At 33.1% G+C, this 6,914-nt stretch overlaps 1 pseudogene; it reads right to left on the bottom strand.

Annotated features, from left to right (window-relative positions):
* Window positions 1–1,887: 1,887 nt before the first annotated feature.
* Window positions 1,888–5,502, bottom strand: LOC106349948 (annotated as a pseudogene).
* Between the last annotated feature and the right edge of the window lie 1,412 nt (window positions 5,503–6,914).

Raw genomic sequence — 6,914 nt, 5'->3', positions numbered from 1 at the left:
GCGTCTCATGGATGTCGTTACGGCATATTTATATGGATCATTAGATACTGATATCTATATGAGAATCCCAGATGGATTTAAAATGCCAGAAACGTTAAGTTCCAAACCTAAAGAGTTATGTGCAATAAAATTGCAAAGATCATTATATGGGTTAAAACAATCTGGACGAATGTGCTATAATCGTCTCAGTGAACACTTAACAAAAGAAGGATACACAAATGATCCTATATGTCCTTGTGTTTTCATAAAGAAAACAACATCCGGATTTGTGATAATCGCGGTGTACGTTGATGATCTTAATATTATTGGAACTCAAAACGAAATCCAAAAGGCATCAAACTATCTGAAAGGAGAATTTGAGATGAAAGATCTCGGGCAGACAAAATATTGTCTAGGATTACAAATTGAGCATTCTCGAAAGGATATATTTGTACACCAGTCTACATATACCAAACGAGTATTGAAACGCTTTAACATGGATAAAGCAACTCCTCTTAGCACCCCGATGGTCGTTAGATCACTTAATGTTGAAAATGATCCGTTTCGACCATCTGAGGAAAATGAAGAAATACTTGGTCCTGAAACTCTACACTTAAGTGCAATTAGAGCTCTTATGTATCTTGCAAATTGTACTCGACCTGACATATCTTTTGCTGTTAATCTTTTAGCGAGATTCAGTTCGTCTCCTACGCGAAGACATTGGAATGGAATTAAACATGTCTTTCGTTACCTTCAAGGAACAACTGATTTAAGCTTGTTTTATCCTAAAAGTTCAAAAGGTCAAATGATTGTTTTTGCAGATGCAGGTTATTTGTCAGATCCACACAAAGCTCGATCCCAGACAGGATATGTTTTTACAATTGGAGGCACTGCCATATCTTGGCGTTCTCAGAAGCAGACACTTGTTGCTACTTCTTCAAATCACGCTGAGATCATTGCACTCCATGAAGCAAGTAGAGAATGTGTATGGCTAAGATCAATAAGCCGACACATCTGTTCAAGCAGTGGGATTGACGAAAATACGAAGCCAACTATTCTATATGAAGATAACGCGGCATGTGTTGCTCAAACGAAGGAAGGATATATCAAAAGCGATAGAACCAAACATATACCTCCGAAGTTCTTCTCATACACTCAAGAGCTCGAGAAGAATAAAGAGATTGAAGTAAGATATGTTCGATCATGCGACAATGCAGCCGACCTCTTCACAAAATCACTCCCTACCTCGGTATTCAGAAAACACATCCATAACATTGGAATGCGCCATCAGAAGGATCTATGACTGTTCATTCGAGGGGGAGCTTACGTAGTTGTACTCTTTTTACCTTACTATGGTTTTTCCCATTGGGTTTTCCTGGAAAGGTTTTTAACGAGGCAACAAAGACGTTATGCGGGAGCGGATAGTGTCACCGGCCCCCAAGGGGGAGTATTATGAAAGTCAAATAACACAGCCACCGTAATTGTTGAAAATATAAAGATGTGGGGCCCGCTGCACTATTTGCACAGTAAATTTCTTTCTATATATACTAACGTTTTCGTTCATTGTAAAACACACCTCAACCTTCTCTTCTCTCTATAATAAACTCTTTCTATCAGTGTTAAAAATTCTACGGGTATAAATTTTCCCTTTATTTAAATTCCCGCGATATAATAAAATTCCAGTTCTTTTCGTAACAACGTGTAAATTATTAACTTAAAAACTTACTGAATAGAACCAACATATAGTGGGTCCAAATAGTAAACACAAAAGTAATAAATGAGATATGGGATGAAGATGAATGAGACAGAGATGACTGCAATATGAAAATTAAATAAATTTGTTATTCCTAGTGGAATTTTTTTTCCTGGTGCAATATTTTGTTTTGATATTAGATTGTTTTTTTTTCCTAGAGGGAAAAATAGAATTTGTATTTCATGATTTTCATTGTTAGTGGTAAAATTCAGAGCCGTGCGAAGGTTTAATGGGGCCTGAGGCGAATATAAAAATGGGGCCCCTTTATAAATTTTTTTTTATCATAGTACAATATATATTTGAAAAAAAAATATTAAGACAATAACTTTAAAAAACTAAGACAAAATTTTCCTTCCCTCTTTTTCAATAAACTCTTTAGTCAAATTATCATAATCTAGATTCCTAACTAATTCTCTCTCGATCGATATAATTGCTAGACCATTTAACCTTTCTTATGACATGGTTGATCGAAGATAAGACTTTATTAGCTTTAACTTGGAAAAGCTTCTTTCAGCAGTGGCGACAGAAACTGGAATCGTCAATAATATTTGATAAGCAATCCATGAGTTTGGATAACACTCTTCCCTTCCTTTCAAGAAGTTCAAAACTTCAAGAGGTCTCTTGTAATCTTGTGGCAATGCCTCTTTTAGAACCATCAGTTCAAAACACAAATCATCCCCAATAACATCAGAATGATTTACATGCTTTAAAGCTGCTTCAAGATTGGTACAAGATGCCATCAAACTATCTTCACTCGCTGATTTCAGTGTCTCCAAATCAAAGAGAAAACCAAATGTTTGTTCATACTTCTGAAATTGCTCAAACCTTGTTTCAAGAGAATAAAGAGCTTGATCCATGACTTGGAGGAAATAAGAAGTTCTGAAGCTCTCTTCCGGAGATAGATCTACAGACTCATCAACTAACTCTGGTTCCTCATCAAAGAACCTTTTCCTTTTGATGACACGCTTTTTCTGTGTTGGGAATGTGGCTTCAATCTCCATAGCTTCTGCAATTTTTTTAACATCTGTTTTTGCACTTTTAAAGCCTCTCTCTCTATAATTCCGAAAAAAAGAAAGAAGTCCTTCCAACTGGGAAACAGCACCTTCAATGTTCATTTTTTCTGACTGCAAACTCTTGCTTACGGTGTTAACAGCAAATAACAGTTTGTACCAAATCACCATAGACAACAAGAATTCATAATTTCCAATCCCATGTGTCTCGCTTGTAACAAGACACTCAGCATCGCTTTTTGTTGTCGGATCCTTAGTAGTCTCTGCTATATAAATTAAAGCATCTCTTATCTTTGGAGCTTGAAACCTTATTCCCTTGACACATTCAACATGACTTTCCCACCGTGTTTTCGATAAAGATTTAACTGTCAAACCTCCCACCATATCTTCTAAAATTTTCCACTGCTTCGTTGAAGATGCAAAGACGCGATAAATACGCTGAATTATCCCAAAGAATGAACTAGCTTTTTCAGAAGTGCTTGCCATATCACAAAGAGCAAGATTAAGACTGTGACACCCACACGGTGTATAAAATGCACGTGGATTAACATCAAGAAACCTTTTTTGTACTCCTTTATGTTTTCCCTTCATATTGGATCCATTATCATATCCTTGTCCCCTCACATCATCAATATTTAAATCTAGAGAAACCAATACATTCTGAATCTCACGGAAAAGCCCTTCTCCAGATGTATCATTAACTATCAAGAATGTGAGAAAAAATTCATCTATCTTAGCTGAAGCTGCAGATGAAACATCAACACATCGAAGGATAAGAGTCATCTGTTCATGATGACTAATATCTGGAGTACAGTCAACAATGACTGAAAAATACTTGGCACTTTGAATCTTTTTTATGATCATACCCTTGATCTTATCAGCAATCATTCCTATCAACTCATTCTGAATTCTGTTACTGAGATAGTGATAACGAGATTCCCCATCTTCAAACCTTCTAACATGTTCTCTCATTACCGGATCCCACTCAGCCATTGAGTCAATAAAACTTAAGAAATTTCCATTACCATCTACTTTTAGCTTTTCCTTTCTCCCACGGAATGCCAAATTTTGTTTAGCAAGAGTTTTTACCAATGAAAAAAATTCTGACCATCACATCTTTCCAATGATTCCTCTCTTTGCTGAGTTCTTCTTGAATATGCTTATCAATTGTTTGGTTTTTCTGCAGCCTCAATTCTAATTCCATCCACTGGCTCATGCATTTGATATGCTCGTGGCTTGTCTCGTGATGCCTTAACCTTTCCAAAATATTTTTCCAATCATTGAATCCTTTAGATACCAAGTGACTTTGATTGTGAGTGAACAATTTACAGCAAATACAAAAGATTTTATCTAATGTTTTTGAGTAAACTAGCCAACGTCTGTCTTGCTTCTTTCCATTACTCAAAGATCGTGTATAGTATGCATGAGAAAAATGTCGACCACTTGCTTTCTCTCTTGGAAAGATAAAATCACTCGGTAGTCTTTGAGCAGGACCTTTTTCAACCATAACAAGTCTTAATGCAGGTTTGACTTGTCCCCAATTTCCAGGATCATAGATATCTAAGATTCTACCCATATCAGTATTATCTTGAACTTGATCATTCACGTCTTCATTCTCCTTTTCACTTAGATTATCATCCTCTTCAGTGACATCAGTAACATCATCTTCAACCTCCTTATCTTCTTCATTGACATCCTCATCATTTATTTCATTCTCATCTTCCATTGAATCATCAAACTCATCACCACTTCTACCGGATTCATTAAGATTTGCTGATTTTACAAGAAATCTGTCCATAGAACCTTGCATTGATTTCACCAATGCATCAACTCTGTCTTTTTTTTGTCTTTTCTTGGCTCCTGATGCACATGATCTCGTTGGAGGCATATTTTCTGAAATTAATAATTAAACTTAAATCAACAAAGACTGAAAACTAAAAAAATAAAAAAATAAAAAAATTCACCACTTTAACAAAACTGATGATAATATAAGAGACACCTGTAGCACAAGATTGAGAACCAAGAAAGAAGACGTGTGTGCTTGCTTGAGAAAGATTGATGTGAACATTGCACGTAGAATACTTAGGAATATATACGAACCAAATATATTAAGTATAACTGCATTTTTTCCTTTTTATTTAGGAGTTTGACATATAAAACATATATTCCTTTTTTCAATTTGGAAAATTGACAATAAAATAAAATACTCATTTTTTTAAAAAGCAATGTAGATAATTGAACTTGTATTGAATAATAAATGGCAAACTTAAACCAATATACTACTAATAATTTTTGGAAATTTGGGGCCCTAAAAAAACTATATATTTTGGGGGCCCTTGGCGAAAGCCTTTTTGGATACACTTGAAGCACGGCTCTGGTAAAATTTCCTCTGAATGGTTTATCAACCCTGATTTTCTTTTTGAAAACCACAACCAGTTGTAATCTTATTTTACAAAGTATCCCCTTCCACAATGAGAAAATAAATACTTTTTTTTTATTTAACATCGACAAAGTAAATACCTTCGGGTCAAATATGCTTCTAATTCAAGAGTTTTATATTTTGGCTAAGTAGGATATTCTGAGTTCTGAACCAAAATCCAACTATCTAAAGTGAATGTATTGTAGCAGTCCAATCTTTGAGTTTTCTAATATGTTTAAAACGGACTTAATACCACTTCAAATAGTCAGAATAAGAACAAAATTGTTCCTAATAATCAGTATCGGTTCTGAGAGGAAACTATGGAAACATGTGCTTCAGGTCTTGTTTACAATAACTAAATTTTAGGTCATTTTTGAACAAAGTTTCTTATAGCTCAATTGGTTAATGGCCTAACGATATCCGTCATTTTTGAACAAAGTTTCTTATAGCTCAATTGGTTAATGGCCTAACGATATCCGTCATTTTTGAACAAAGTTTCTTATAGCTCAATTGGTTAATGGCCTAACGATATCCGGAGAGGTTACAGGTTCAATTCTCTCAAATTGTTTTCACTACATTTTGTTACTTTCAAATTTTTGAGCTTTAGGCCCCAAATATTTTAGGGCTTGAACTGCTAATAATAACATATTTTAGTAAATGTACGTTGGTGTTCAGTCACTATATATTTTGAAATAAATTTCGTCAATGTACATAAATAACCTCCAAATACTAACTTATCACAATTGAATAAGAAAAACACATAGATCAATTTTAATTTGTTATGTTTTAGAACTACCTCTATACTATTAAAACATAATCTTTTTTAAGATTATGCCTCTGACTTTTCCAATTAATTACAAAATTTTCCATTATTTTTTTCAGTGATTTTCTAATAATAAACCTGATTTTGTCGGTCAAAACAATAAACTAGATTTATAAGGGCAGTGAGCTTGGGCCTATTAATGTAAAATAAGATATATGTTTGTTTTGATTTCTGGTTGAATTGGTTTTTGCGACCCAACTTGATCATTTTTGCATGTGATTTTAAAATCAAGTAATAGTGCGTCTCATTTTAATTCTTTTTAGCAAATTAAAATATTTGAAAATATAAAATATCGACATTATAATTTTTTTCATAATATAAACATTACAGATTATATTTTTAATAAAAAACTATAACATTTTTTCTGAATATAGTAACTTTATGTTATTAAAATGATTTGTTATTCTTTGCTATATTATTTATACCTTAAATAAATAGATATGTAAATAAAATAATTTTCTAAATATTTCTCCCATTTTATTATATTGGTGATTCACAATATGAAGATTTTTTTATTTTACCTCAATTATTAGAAATTATTTAAAACAGAAATGTAACCAGAACCGAAAAATTCGAAATTTTTATATATCCATACCACACAAAATATCAAAATATTCAATCACTTTAACCAAAACTCAACTTCATATATAACCAAAATTGTTCTATATTTCTAAACCAAAAACCACAACCAAACTGAAATCGAAAACCAATAAAAGCAAATTAGAGTCGAACGAAAACCGAAAATGTTTATAGTGAAATAAATTAGTTAACAAACAGTTATATCAATAAATTTGTCAACAAGTATATTTCCGCGCTTTGAAAGTGCGGATCAAAATCTAGTAGGTATTATAATCGTTTGAAATAAGTTCGAGGACCATAAACATTTTTTAAGAACTTTTTTTTTCTGTAAACCACATTTTGTAAGAACTT

The sequence above is a fragment of the Brassica napus genome, chromosome C1 (genome assembly GCF_020379485.1).
Source record: "Brassica napus cultivar Da-Ae chromosome C1, Da-Ae, whole genome shotgun sequence".
Lineage (NCBI taxonomy): Eukaryota > Viridiplantae > Streptophyta > Magnoliopsida > Brassicales > Brassicaceae > Brassica > Brassica napus.
The sequence above is the reverse complement of the archived record's forward strand: the minus strand, read 5'-3'. Positions and strand labels throughout refer to the sequence as shown.